Raw genomic sequence first — 15,060 nt, 5'->3', positions numbered from 1 at the left:
AGGCAAGGTTGTAACCTGGTTTTAATGGCTCTCAGCAATATGCTACTTTGATACCACCCAGCTTCCAGCGTATCATTTCACTTTCCTTCCCTGAAGAAACTGTATCTCGGGCCCTGTTGTGGCAGTGCAAGGGAGATCACAACGTCTGAGAGCACCTCAGCAGGAACCGGACAAGGACACACACATTAATGAGGACCAGACTGCTGCAATTCCACCATTTTTGCATAAAAGACTAGCCTACTACAACAAGAAAAAAAAAAATCAAAACAAGTTTGTAATCTGTTTTTATCCCTTTGGGGCTGGAGGGGTGGGAAGAGCGGATAAAGGCAGTAACAGCAACACGGACACTGCAGCACAGGCTGTACCTCTCTGTACGCTGCTCATACCTACAGCAGTTCGTAAGTTCAGCTTCAGAATAACTCAAAACCAAACTGAGTTATATACTGAAATTTTAGGCATACCGAACTTGTATTGAAAATATTTTTTTCATGCCTGAAGGAGAAGGAATGAAAAACAATACAAAGTGCTGAAAATAGAAATAGTCTCACTTTTTCTGTTTTAAACAGCAGCTGTAAGAGATAATATCAGCTCAAAGCACTGGCCTGAAGTTTTACTCCTGTTATAAAAAGATACTTAAAGTAACTACAACATATTTAGGTTAAGCACTTAAAGGAATTATTGGGAGACTGAATTCAATCTCCTGCTCCTGTTTGCAGGTCATGGTGTGACATCTTAGCTGCTGAAAACAAAGCCTCTGCTACCTCTGAAGTGGGAACAGCTCATTTCCTAAATCAGGGGGGGTGAATTTTCCCCCCACCAAATGCAGAAGATGCCACCAGTGCTGCCAGGGGCACTGACAAGCTCTGCCTCACTGCAGCTCCCAGCCCACTGCCAGTTCCTCCCCTGCTCCATGCTGAGCACAGCTCCAGCTCGAAGGCAGCGGCGTGTGCCCAGTGCCTTCTGCTAACCCTCCAGCAGCCTCGAGGTTTGTTTTCAAAGCCTTGTAGCAATCAAGGTTTTCACAGGCACAGGAAACACTCGCCGTAAGCCCCAGATCACACCCAAATGACATGCCTTTCCCTGGGACCACGCAGCTGTTCAGAGATTGTTTGGTTGTTTGGTTTAGTCCGGACTTCAGATGGAAGAAAACCCTCACAGAAAACATGAGTCAAAATGGCTAACAACACAGCGGCTAATGGAAAGTACTCTGGCTACTTCTAAACCTAAGCTCAAGATGTTAAAATCACAGACTATTTAGCAGAGTTTTTTCAGGGAACCACACAGGACAAGGGGAAAGCTTGCAGTACCTGATCTCAACACACAAAATACAACTTATTTAGAGTATACTCCTAAGAAAGAGATTTAAACAATGCAAATTCTGAAAAATCACAGGCTGTTGAGACACAGAATCTGAATACTTAGAATGGGTTTTTAAAAGTGCTAAGAGCAAAGTTGATCTGGTGTTTAAGGACAGCATTCATCTACTTCATGAGAGCAGTATCGAGACGAATTAACACTTGGTAAATAACCAAGATCATGTGATGAGAGCTGATACGTAAACAGCAACTATTACAAGCCCCGATATGGCAAACCTCAAAAGACATCCTTAGGAACCTGGTATACCAGTTTGGAGAAGCACTGAAGTCCCTGGCTCCCAGTCATCGCTTAGCTCATGTACCCTAAACAGGAGAAGAGAAGAAAAACCACCCGAGCACTCGGAGGTGCACGCACCGAACAGGTACTTGGCCCTATATCCTGTCGATGCATACATCAGACAAAGAGCATCGAACGCACTCACTGGAAAGGAACGCACTTTTTCCTGTGGCAGAGCAGAACTACGTGCTCAGAACTCCTCCTGACCTTTCAGTAAGCCCTGTGCTGCTGCACGGACCATGCGTTAGCAACACTCATTCACCAGTCAGCATCAGCAAGTGGGAAAATACCTCCCTTCCTTCCCCCCCCTCTTTTTGTTTTAGGCTGCGCTGTTTCTCAGTTCCTCTTAAGCACTTCCTGTAGCAATGCCCACCACTCCAGACACCTCCAAATTTAATCCACTGGAATAAGCAGCCTTTAAATTAAGGTGTTATAAGGTCATATAGCAAGCAAGATGATCGGATTAAAGAGGAAGTGGAGTTAAGTTAATACTGAGTCACTATTTTAAGTTCTGCGTTCAAGACAACAGCACGATAGCCTTTCAAGTGTAAACCAGCCTTCAAGCAGGAAGGCTAAGAACTTTCATATTTAAAACCACCAAAAAAAAAAGAAAAAAATGTTTTGTTTCTTTTTTTAAATCTGAACATGAAATGCAGGACAAAAATTCATCAGACAGACAAGATCTGGTCCCAGAGACAGATGTTTTACAGCTGTGCTTTGGGCTTCCTAAAGCCCATTAGAGCTAGCACATACAATTCCTAATGTAAACAAGCTGCTTTTAGTAACTACAATATTCACTCCGAACACACACAATGCGGGTCAGAGCCACCACTCCTTGTAGAGCTTGCACCAAAAGAAACGTGCAACTTCCTTGGTGTCCCGAGCTCAAACTTGGAAGCCCCCTCTCCTGCTCCTCCTGCCAGCCCCTGCAGCTCCTGAAAGGGCACTTTTCAGATGTAAAACCTGCAGAGAGGGATCTATATGGTCCACCACTATTTATTTATTTTTTGATAACCACAGCAAGTGTTTACCTTCCACTAAGGCACACACAATTGCCCAAATCTTGAGAAAAGAGAAAAAAAAAAAAAAAAAAAGGAAAAAAAGAACAAGATTCCATTATTTCACCTACTCGGCACCTTTCTGTCACACTGCAGGCAGTTTACACCAATAACTTTCCAAATAACCACGCCTTTTCAGAAAGCAAGCAGTTTCTCATATTGCATTCCTGCTTCTCTGAAAGTTACCTAAAATCCTTAGGAAGCCAGAGCAGAAGTTACAATCAGAATTCCTGACTTATGGTAAAGTATTCACTCCTCATGTGAGCTACACAGTGTAAACTGCCTATTTCTCTCTCTGAAGAGCAGCACAAGTATAGCAAAACAGGAGTAACTACACAGCATGTTATTTTACTTGCAGTGCGTTTTTCCACCCATTTCAAACAAATAAGAGTGATGAGACTGTGATTAAATCACTGTGAGAAAGCTTCAGGTTACCAGAGGCAACGTAGTCTTAGCTATCTGCTAAGAACAAGAAATCCCATACTACCTCAAACTAACAGAGGAACGATTTAGATACTTAGCATAAAGTTATGAATAACTCAGCCCACTGAATTAAACATTAATTTGATAAAATTTGAGATGTATGAATTGAGTCAGGAGGTTGTTGAACCTAATGTAGAACTTTAAGCTTGCCAAAACAAGAATCACAGTAAAAGTAATAAAAAAAGGCACAGAACAATGTACTTTCTTGTGAATAAATTGTTTAAAAGATGAAATACTTCAAACTTGAAATCTCAGACAAGCTATCAGTAAATCTTCTAGGCTTTTGTTCTGCTACCTCAGAAGAAAAACTGATTTCTAGACAGTGGTTTATTAATTCTAACAAACTGTTTAGAGCTCGCAATCCATACCATTGCTAGAATAAACAAATTTCAATATCAATTTGAACTCAGGCCAGCACATTTTTCTTTTGGTGTCCTTTGCTTCACAAATGATTATTCCATTTCTATTTCTCCCACGAAGGTTCCCAGGCAACTGATCCAATCCACTTGCTCACTGCCACCAAAATGAAAAGATGAAAAGGGCTTGCTGCTCTCCAAGCCACAGGCCCCCCTCGTCCTTCGTACCAGCTCTGGTGTTCATCAGATCCTTTTATGAGCCAGTTTGATTCATTACAACAGCAAAATGCTCTCCATTTTACTGAGTTATTTTTTCTGCCATTTTAGTGAACTAAAGGGGTTCACAGAAGGACCTGACAAGCACTGCTGCTACGGAGCTGGGCACTGGGGAAGAAGGGTGAGGGGGGACAAAGACTGCGTGGAAACTTCTCCTTTCACAACCCTGTCCTGTTAAATTAGCTCACCGCCTTTCCCAGACCATACCCTGACTTACAAAGGAGTAGGTGGACCACAAGGTGACATGCAATACTTTCCAGCTGTCTTGAGAGCTACAACATAATTTACTGTAATATGTATTCTCAGTATAGATTTAGGTACAACACTCCAGCAGGAAAAAGATATATACATTGAGTTCTTGCAAAGATCATAAACAGTAAGATAAGCATAACTCGATTAGAAGAGAAGGGTAAAGAAAGCTTTGCAGATATCCCAGTTAAAATAAAAACAAATAGCCATTGGAAAGTGACCACCAATCTCAAAAAGCCGCATGACAGAGAGAAGCTACAAGAATTTTTGGTAAGGAGGACAAAGGAAGGATTTTATCTTTTTTCTTGAAGTTGTCACCAGTATCCACGTAAACCTACTACAGGAGGCTGACATCCCTGATTCCTTAAACTCCAAGAGAAAGAGTCTGGAAGTGGGCAGCCAAGCCAACAAGGCATTTTACCACAGATCAGTGTCAGCATGCTCCTGGGTTTTCTGACCCATGGTTTCTCTCTATGGATCCATCTACCTCTTTCTGTGATGCACAACCTACCCTGGACGCGCCACTTTGCTCGGGAAGCGAACAAGGACCAGATCCATCACTCCCAAAGTGACAGCAGCAGTGAGTGGGACGCCTCCAATTACTCTGATGAAGCTCACACACACACACAGGCCCCCCCAGTGCAGAAAAAACTCATTTCGGCCTGCGCTTAAGAGAAAAAACACTCTGCCCAAAGCACCGTCGTTGTTACGTCTTATCAAATCAGACGAGGGTTTTCAGCCTTCTCAACCCTACCAGCCGCCCACCCCAAAATCATAACACCAGGCAGCCTTGAAGCACTCCACACATCCCCAAGCACCACGGAGATGTCTTTGAACAAGCCACAAAGGAAGAGGGCAGCGGATCCCTGGCATCCCTATGGGGGATGACACTGGGCACACAGCCAGCACCCCCACTGCTCCACAACAGCCTCCACCAGCTGGGTTCCTCCCAGGGCAAGCATTCGGGTTGCCCAACCACCCCACGCTGCTCAGTCCAGTCGTGCCGCGAGTCACGGGCCAGCCTTGGCTGGGAAATGGCAGGTTGAGGTGAAGCAAGGCCCGCTGACGGCCTGGTCTTCCTCCTCCAGGGGGAAGGGAAGAAGTGGTGGAAGGTGAGAAATACACTGGGAGGAGAGATCAAAATGTCTCTGTTGCGGTAGGGAAACTTCTTCTGAGAACAGAGATGGAAGCAGCTCCTTTCATCTGTCGTCGAGGTTTTCTTTTTCAATACCCCAAAGCCAAGTAACCATTTGTTGGTGGGAGGGGGGAGAGCAAGGGTATGAGGTGTTAGCTTATTTCCTGGAGAACTAGCCATTTAACTTGGTCACCTTATACACAGCATTTCTTTAAATCTAACCATGATTAAGTGAAAAGGCACACAAACCACTTCCCCTCCTTCCATTTTTCTTTTTTTAGTTTCAGTGCAACATCTAACACACGTGACTTCTAGGACTGTCATCTACTACAATAATTATCAGACCCAAGCTGGAAACTGTGCTCTTGCTCTACTGCTGCCTTTAACAAGGTCGTTCTTCCAACAGGAGAGCCATTTCCACAAAACAACTCCTTCCTTCCCTGTGTGGCTGTCACAAAGCTCAAATCTTGCTAGAAATAAATATATTTTTAAAAGTATGTTCACCAAGAGTTACTCAAGTGAGTAAGGTGGCATAGGCTGTACATTACTGCAGAACCGTAGTAAAGCTGAAATGCAATTTTTCTAGTGACCTCCTTGAGATTACGATGGAATTAGGGAATCCCGTAACTGCCTTCACTTGCTTCTGTATGAACAAACCAAAATGAAACACACCTTTGCAGAGATCAAGAGCTGAAGCTGCTCGTTCACTTCCCCTCTGAAGAACAAATGATTAAACTAAAGATGAATCAGGCTGTACTCCATTCACAGAGCTAAGCAAATGCAAAGCATAGCAGACACCTCATAACAGTACTGATAAATAAAGTGAATTACTTAGCAGGTCTCTCCCAGACTTACCTCCTGAGGCAGTCAAGAAACCCCTATTTAACTCACTTTCTGAATGATTCCTTCCTAAATCAAGAGAGATTAAATTGCTCGCTCTAAGCTCTCAGTTTAATTTGTCATGGTTAAAACAACTTGAGGCAAGAATTACACTCCTAGCAGGAGTCCCCTCTTCAGAGTTTAAAGGGATCTCCGGACTCAGGTAAGCAGTGGCTAGAATGATACCGGGCCTTTGCTGAACCACCCTGGCAGGACCGTACCTCCCTGTGACCTCTGCAAGAAATCTGGGCCAAAATCCTCATCAGGAATTAGCAAAATAGTCCGAATACCTCTCAAACCAACACCTGGAGAGGATGGCCTGTTTATTGCCAGGCAAAAAGCAGATGACAAAATCCAACAGGTAGCTTACTCCAGCCCAGCAGCAGCAGAAACCAGAGCGCAGCCTCAAACAGCCAGAGGACTTTCCTAGAAATATGCCAGGCAGTTCATGCAAAAATATCATTTCATATACTGCATTTCAAGCTAATAACTGCAGTTGTGGTTATTTAGGTATTTCCAATCCCTTATAAACAAGGTACATTGAAATATGAAACTAAAAGAAACCAGTTACCTAAAGTGCCAGATTTGTGGACTTCAGAGATGCTCTCCTATCCAGGAATATTTAGGATTCTGAAAATTGCCATACCCTAACTACTGATTAAGATGCATCCTTGAAGCTTTCTCTCACCTATGTGCAATTTTATCTCAGCCTTATCAGAGTCATTTTTGAACATCTGTTAGCCCTTTCGTTACCTTCCTTTCTTTAATCCTCCTTATTGCAAGCATTAAAAACAAAGTTGTACCTTTCAAAGTTGTATCAACCTTTCTGTTAGTCTTATTTTCAACTCCAAGAAACACTAAACTGCTGCTTGCTGCAGTCCGGGATGACATTCTCGTTCCCACAAGACATTTTACCAAGCAGCATTCAGCTTCAGATTTCTATCTCAATAGCTACATCGGCAAACTGTCTCTGAAGCAAGAAAGATGTTCATATAACATCAACACAGACTTCCAACTCGCTAGCCCATCCAAGTTGGCAGCACCAAAGACTTGAACTGAGTTTCTCTGTTCCTCTCACATGGGTTTGTGTCACATTTCTCCTAGAAGAGCACTACCCCAGCACTTTCTCCAGTGAAGCCTTTTCTCCTTTTTTTGTTCTGTCGCTACCCCCAAACTTCTAAAAGCACAGCATTCAGCTCAGCTTCTGTTAGATTTCCCTTGAATCCTCTCTGAAAGAACGACCACTGTTCCTTAGCACCTAAAAACTACCCATTTAATAAACGTTGTTTACTCTCTAAATAAATCCACAGACTTCCTGTATTAAGATCCAGGATAAAAAAAAAGTGCCTTTGTTAAAGTCTTCCTCGGGCTTGATCCAGGTCCCAATCTCCTTCACCACTGGTCCATACAGTTCTGGTTCTCTGAACCTTCCTCACTGCTCCAAGAAGTGTCGCAGCCCCCCGTGCAAGCTCCTCCCCATGCCCCAAATTTCATCCTTTGGACATGGTTATCCTACAGCTGCTACCTCCAGTGCACAGAAAGGGTGATGGGGCCGGCCTTCTCCCACACGCCACCATGGAGAACAAGAAGAAAAAACATTACAGCCCTAACACTGAACGACACAGGACTGCTACTGTCACAAAAGCAGAAGTCAAAGTGACAAAACTACCCAACAGTTGGCAAAGAAGCCTTCAGAAAGCCACCCGCAGGCTGCAGTGCCAGCTGCCCCGTGCCAGGACCGCATCAGGCTGGGCGCAGCCACTGAGCTCATCCCGCGCCAGCAACGCATCCTCCATGATACTATTAGGAACGGAAATGTGTGTTTATTTTGCAACATACCCTAATTATCTAAGGCTAACAAAGAAAAACGCAACTCTGCTAAGCAAACAAAGAGCGACATAAATTGGAAAGAAGATTAAAAAGCTGGTGGAAAGGCACGATCTGAAGGGGAAAGTCTAAGGGATCTTGGGGCAGGGAGGTGGAGGGTAGAGGGGTGGGGAATAAACACATTTAGATTTCAGAGCAAGACTGGTTTACCTGCACCTAAGAAATCATACTTTGTACATCTGATGTACACCTCCATCAGATGCTTTTAGAAGGGAAGCTTACTTTGTAGATGGATATCAAAATAAACTGTAAGGTAGGCCAATTTCTTTCAATATCTCTAAGAAGAAATTTTAAAGCCAGCTACCTGTTGAAGTCAGAGCAGTAAACAGAAAGCTCAACTGAAGAGCTTAAAAAGTGGCTCAAAGCTGTTAAAAATTAAAGAGCTTCCAAAAATATTCAGCACTGAACTCTCCAGCACAATGCCTGTTCCCAGGCAGGTAAGTTGCCGTGCCACTTGCTATGATAACCAGCCCCTATTTAAATGAAGCCTGACCAGAATAACCTCTAGGATCAAGCCTGGATATCTGAAATTTAATTTTCCTCTCAGGACCATTAGGATGAAGGCAGACATTTTGGCTGCAATGACTTTTTCCAGACAATTGATTCTCAAAGTTATTTATTCCCCACCATTCCCCTCAAGGCCCTCTCGTCACAGCAATTGTCTATGTCAGAGGAAGGTTGGATGCAGCTCCCATGAAAGCCCAGCAAAACCACACCCAACATAGCTATATAGGTCACTACAAAGCAAAGGGATCCCTATATCACACCAGCAAGGGCCTCTGGTTAGCTCCTATACGCCAATAAGCCTGCAAAGTCACTGCATTTGTATGGTATCGTAACATGAAGCTCATCTGCTAACGAGCACTCTTTTACTGAATTTTAACTTTTAAATTAGAATGGTTAAATTAAGCAGTACTACTTTTTTTTTTTTTTTTTTTTTTTTTTGGAAGGAGAACGTATTTAGTGGAAAAGCTGAAAAATAACCAGGATGTTTAGAAACTGCGCAGCATTTGTGAAACAAGAGAACCCAATAGCATGAAGATCATCGGGTTGGACTTGGCTTCTCCTAGGTGCATGTTTACATCTTTGAAAAGTCACAATGTTGGAAGCTAAGAGCTAATCAGCTTTTGTATACTTAAGAATATCCTTAAGAGCTTTGTTGTCATATTCAGACTCCTGGAATGTGTCCTTTAGGTCACAGACTGAGTCTTTTATTTATTTATTTATTTAGTATCATGTCTTCCAATTTCACGCATTGAAATTCTTACTTGGAAAATAACTATGATGCCGCATTTCCACAGCCACTGGTCTGGGTGAAGACGGGAACCACTGTGACTTACAGGTAGGTTCTACAGATGGAAAGAAATCAGGAGGGAGAACTCTTTCATCAGGTTTTAAGATATTGTCAGAATCCTAATAACAAATTGAGATGTTTCTGCGTAATGTGCCTTACTCTTTCCTCTGAAAGAGTTGTAAAAAAGAAAAAAAAAAAGTCAGTAATAATAGTTGTACTAGGAGTTTTCTTCTGCTTTTTTATTGTTTCCAAAATACAGACAAAGCTTGAGACTTTCTTCCATCAAAATCCAGAGCAGCTTGTATTTGTGCACACGAGTTATTCACAGAAATATAAGTGATGGGAAGCAATGAAGTTAACGTCTGTCTCAACAACGAGGCTAAATAGAAGCAGTAAATTAATACAGTAACTTTCCTGTTGGAAAAGTGAAGTCTAAAGCCCCACCTCCACACAAAAGATTCATTTGTACAAGAGACAGTTTAATTATTTACCAAAACTTGCAGTTTTCTCATGTAGATAGGGAACATAAAAGTATTATTCATGTTACTTACAGGCATCAGCTAAGCAGCCCATAAATCTGAGCAGTTAGTGATCCGTTTGCAGCAGACAAATACAAAAGGGGCTGGAAGTCAGGATTTAAGGGAACTGAGGGAAGGGGGTGTTCAGACACATGCGACTCGTCAGGCAGTTGTCCGTGCCCTTGCTAGCCATGCAAATTTATTTGAATAATGCTAGGTGCACAACAGCAAACACCAGCCAGCAGGTTCTGAACGCCTTCCATCTGAGAAACTAATATAAAAATAAGATGAAGAGGAAATATGGGATGGAGCTAAGGCCCAGGATTTAAGGCAACCCACGTGTTTATTTCCACTCTTCCTTCCTAGTTACTTTTTTTCCCTCCTCCTCCCATCTGAACAACCTTTATGCACCACACCATGTGCTAAAAACAAAACAAAAAGCAAGCAGCCAGATGCTCTAGGAAGCTACGGACACAGCCAACCCCGGAGCCCCAACATGAGATTTTAAGCAAAACCTGCAGAGCGCCTGCGCATCGTGCCTTTCACCTTGGCAGACATCGCACCTGGGTTCCTGTTAGGGCTCTGAGCCCACATCACATTCTTAGGGTAAGAAACCCCACAGATTTAGGGTGCCTGGGCCAGGTCCTGCCCAAAAAGCCAGGGCCTGGTGCCAAGCCCTCCGCAACTTCGCTGGCGGCTCCCAGCACCTCCACGTGCAGACGGTGAGCTTCACGTCCTGCCGGGGCCTAGCGTTACTTCAGCGCTAATGAGAAATACCATGGATGTTAATCAAAAGCTTTTCAGTGCTAAACAGCAAATAAGTCCCCTGAAAAAAAAAAAAGCCGCAATATAGCTGACCGACCCCTCGACATGAAACGGGAAGTCTTTACAGTGCTCCTTTGACCTAACCCTTCAGGTTTCCACATCAACCAAATTCAAAAGAAAGTGGTTACAGCTCCAGTCTCCCACCATTGTCCAGTTTGGATCCCAATAGGCAGTACAGTCCCACTATATCCATATTTTTGACCGACATTTTTGCAACACCACATCCCTAAAAATTACTGTTTTCCCTAAAAGGACTGTGTGATCTTCTGCTACCATTGAAACTTCCCCTGATTGCTGAAGAGGCAATAAAATCGTTTCAGATTTCAAATCTGAGCAAGTTTTTCCATTGTTTAAACAACCTACCCGGGATTTACAAGTAATAACAGAAATATCATTATATTGTTAAATATTTAGTAAGATATTTGGTCAAATACGATTATCCAATTAGTATCAGCAAGTCACTAATTCGGTTAAACTTGCAATCACAAGCATTTAGAGCTCTGAGGAGAGTCTGCTGTACAGCTTTCAAAATCATCTTTTAAGTATTACTTATTTAATAAAAAAAAAAGCTTAAAGAGGCTGAAAACAAGCAGTTGAGGTTAACAGAAAAGCAGGACAGACTGCATGTGAAAATCTGGCATTTTCCAGTGCTCTAGCAGGGAAGATTTTGTTTTGTGCAACTGTTTCAAACTTCGAGTGATGCCTGGTAGAAAAAACAATTACTTTTTCCAAGCAGTTGTGGTTTTATCCTAGAGGAAAATCGCACACTATCTGAAGGATCTCTGCGAAACCCTGAGCGGCTGTAGCACCGAACAAGAGGAAACAAGCAGCGCTCCCGCTTTTAGTAGCTAGAGATAGGAAAATGTTAAGAGCGTAATTGTCCTAATCACCTGTTACAAACCTCAGAAACAAACGGTTAATTTTCCCCTGGACTGCAGCTTGTTTTTAAAAAGCATTACGAGGATTTTTCCGCCGCTGTTACGAGGGCAGAGCTCTGGGAAGAATCCCCTCTCTAACTATCTCCTCGCTGCTAAGTTTGTCAGCAGCCCCGTTGTCTAGCGTGGGTTTTAAGCAGAGCAACGTGATTTCCCTCCCCCCCCCTTTCTTTTCAAACGAAAAAGAAAAAAAATGCGTTGGAAACTTTCAGGACAGAAGCTGGAGAGCTCAGAAGTTCCTCCCTTAGCAGCGCCGAGCAATGCAGAGCAGAGTCCTGCAAACGTGCCCCAAGCATCCAGCTACATTTAGCTTTCAGCCTTTTTATTATCATTGTCAATGAATGGGCCCCAGTCAAATTAAAGCTGCCATTTTAGGTTAAAGACTAGAGAGCCTCTGTTGTGCAACAGCGAGACAAAAACACTCCAAGCGACAGATGCAGCATTCTCATTGGAAAACGATGGATTTCAACTTTTATAAAAAAAATAATAAAAAAATCCCGATCATGCTTTTTAATATGAATTATATATTGATACTCACACATTACCGCAAACTAACGGGATTTATAATTGGGATAAATCAGCTACCCATGCTGCTAAGGTCATAGTCATTAAGATTTTTTTGCCGTCGTTAGAATGGATGATCTGTGAGGAAATGAACAGAAACATTTTTTGTTCAACTTGCTTGTTTGTGTCTCCGCTAGTCCCATATACCACGAGAAAAAAAAAAAAGCGGGGAGGGGGGACATAAGGGGGGGAAGGCAAACACATTCTCCCGAAAGCCATCTTCTAGTATAAACACAGCTTGCAATCTGCTTTGATGAAAGTAAGGGGGAAAAAAAAAAATCAAGGCGCACATCGACACACAGAAACAAACTTATTGCATTGAGGTTATTCTGATATTCCCCGAGCCAGAAAAAAAAAATAAATAAATATCCAAGGGAGTGGGAAAGCTGCTCGCAAAAGGCAAAAATCGCCCCTTTCTGTAGTTGGAAGGCACGCTCGGTACCTTCCCAAACGAAAACAAAGGCGGAAAGTGGGCAAGTAGGGGGAGAGTTGCGCGGTGCATCCAGCGATCCCTCAGTAATTCAAAGGGAACTCCCCGGGCATTGCTACTTTTCTTTTGTCCATTGTCTGTTTAAAAAAAAACTAGTTTGGACCCGGGCGCTGCGGAGAAGTGAGCGGAGGAAACCCAGCTCCGATTCCCAGCCCCTGCCCCGAAGCCGCCCCTTTCCCAGCGCTGCGCCCCCCCTATAAGAATATATATATAGGGGAAAAAAAAATAATAGGAAGAATGATAAAAAGAAAAAAAAAAAGGAGGAAAGGAGGAGGGGGGGGGGGAGGCTCGGGGGGGTCCCCCCGCAGCGTGGGAGCGTGTCCCCCCTTCCGTGCCGCTACCGGGCTGGATGCCCGCGATGTAATGATGGCTGCTCCTCGCCTGCAGCTCCTTCTCCCTGAGACTCGCTAACAACCCTGCCCCCCTCCTCCTCCATCCCCCCCCCCCCACCCCGTACACACACACACACACACAGGCACACAGACAGACAGCCAGGCAGGACGGACGGACACCCGGCCGCACGCCCCGTCCGCTTCCCACTTCCAGCGGCTCCCGGCGGGGCGGCGGCAGGGCGCTGCGTGTTCCCCCCCCCCCCCGCGCTTCTCTCTCCTCTCTCTCTCTTTCTCACACACCAACACACACCGAGCCCCCCCCCCTCCTTGCACACGCACACACACACGCAGCCGCCACCCCCGGCCTGGCCTCGCACCACCTTTTCCGCTCCCCGTGCGGTAGGGAAAGAGAAGGGAGAAAAGAACCGGGGAGGGGAGGAGGAAAGACTGGGGGGGGGGGGGGGGACGAGAGGGGATGAGATGCGCCCCGACCCCATGTGCGTGACCCTCCGGGGCTCGCCCCCATTATGCGGCCGCCCCCAGCAGCGGCGGCAGCAGCAGCAGCAGCAGCGCCCCGGCTGGCTCCGGTCCCTTGCCGTCCCCTCCCTCCTTTCTTTCCCCGGCCCTCGCCGCCCCCTCCCGGTGCCACCCTCCCGCCGCCGCCGGGGCAGGACAATCGCGCACACCGGAGCGGCACCGCGTGCTCCTTCCTCCTCCTCCTCCTCCTCCTCCTTCTTCTTCCCCGCCCGCCTTCCTGGGGGTGCCCCGGCCCCCATGTGCCGGCCGGGAGCGCGGTGCTGCCGGGCGGGGCCGTGCCGAGCCGAGCCGAGCCGGGCCGGGAAGCGCCCTCACTTTGTTAGCTGCTTGTTGTGCTCGGCAGCCCCGGCAGCGTGGTCAGCGCTGGGGACGGGGAGGACGGGGAATAAGGGGGGGGGGGAGGTGGGAGCGCTCCCTCGGCCCCGCCGCCCAGTTTCGCTCAACTTTTCCCGGATTTTCAGCCGCCCTCCAAACTTGCCGAGAGGACCGGAGCGTGTTTGTGGGGGGGGGTGGGGGGTGGGAAGGAAAAACGAGGCGGGGAGGGGAAGGGAAGGGAAGGGGAAGGGGCGCCGCCGCTCCGGCTCCCCGGTGCCCTCCCCTCCCCCGAGGCAGGCGGGCGGCCGGCCGGCCGCAGCACAACAAAAAGCCATTTACACCCGGGGAAGTGCCCCGCTGAGCGCGGCCCCCCCGCCTCGCACCGAGCCGCCACGGGGCGCAGCATCCCCCACACGCACCCCAAACCTCCCCCCCCACCCCGGGACCCCCTTCCCCTAAACGCCCCCTTTCCCCCAAACGCCCCCTAATTCCCCTAATTCCCCTCGCACCCCCCCCAACACCGCCACCAACCCACCCCCCCCCCCCCCAAGCCTTAGCCCCGCCGGGGACCTGCCTCCCCGGTCACTCACCGGGCCGGTGCGGGGCCGTCGGGGGCCGTCGGGGGTCGGTGTCCCCCGCTCGCTCCCTCGCTGCCCTCCGCCGAGGGGCCGGGGAGGAGGAGGGGACACGCTCCGGAGTTGGTGCCGCTGGCCGGGGGGGGCTCGCACACGCACACGGAGTTGCTCGCTCGGCCCGGGGCTGGGCTAAGAGGGGAGGAGAGGAGAGGAGAAGAGAAGGGGGGGGGTGGGGGGGGGGAGATCCCTGGCCGGGGCGGGCGGGCGAGAGGAGGGGTGGAAGGGAGGGGAGGGAGAGAGGAAGGGTCAGCGCGGGGCTCGGGCAGTTTCGGGCTCTCCGCCGGGTCCCGGCTCCGCTTCGCTCCTTTGTGTAATTTCACTCGATTCAAGTTTAATCCGATAGTTCCCGAGCGCGCCCGCAGGAGCCGAGCCGAGCGAGACACCAGCCAGCCAGGCGGCTGCCGCGGCTGCCGCCCCCTCCCTCTCCCTTCTCCCTCCTCCTCCTCCTCCTCCTCTTCCCCTCCCTCCGCCGCCACAAGGCGCGCCCCCGACACCGCCCCCTCCCCGGGGGCGAGCGCGGCCGCGCGCCCCGCCCCGCCGCGACGTCACCGCCCCGCCCGGCATAATTTATGCAACGGAGGGGGGGGGTGCAAAAAAAAAAAAAAGGGGAAAAAAGGGCAAAAAAAAAGAAGCCAGGAA

The 15,060-nt window shown here is 47.2% G+C and overlaps 1 protein-coding gene across 5 annotated transcripts in view; it reads right to left on the bottom strand.

Moving 5' to 3' along the window:
* The window catches only part of CHD7 (chromodomain helicase DNA binding protein 7), a 128,886-nt gene extending 114,038 nt beyond the window's left edge, over positions 1 to 14,848 (bottom strand). For 2 of the 5 annotated variants that reach the window (XM_084511362.1, XM_084511364.1), the window contains exons 1-2: positions 14,377 to 14,847; positions 12,087 to 12,190 (exon numbers count right to left, since the gene is read on the bottom strand). The gene's annotated coding sequence lies outside the window, so the exon portion shown is untranslated. Of the gene's footprint in view, positions 1 to 12,086; positions 12,191 to 13,426; positions 13,445 to 14,376 lie in introns of those variants that run through there. The other 3 variants (XM_084511366.1, XM_084511363.1, XM_084511365.1) reach the window with 3 other exon arrangements.
* Positions 14,849 to 15,060: the final 212 nt, after the last annotated feature.

The sequence above is a fragment of the Aythya ferina genome, assembly GCF_964211825.1.
Source record: "Aythya ferina genome assembly, chromosome: 2".
Taxonomy (NCBI): domain Eukaryota; kingdom Metazoa; phylum Chordata; class Aves; order Anseriformes; family Anatidae; genus Aythya; species Aythya ferina.
This window is presented reverse-complemented; position numbering and strand designations above follow the sequence as displayed.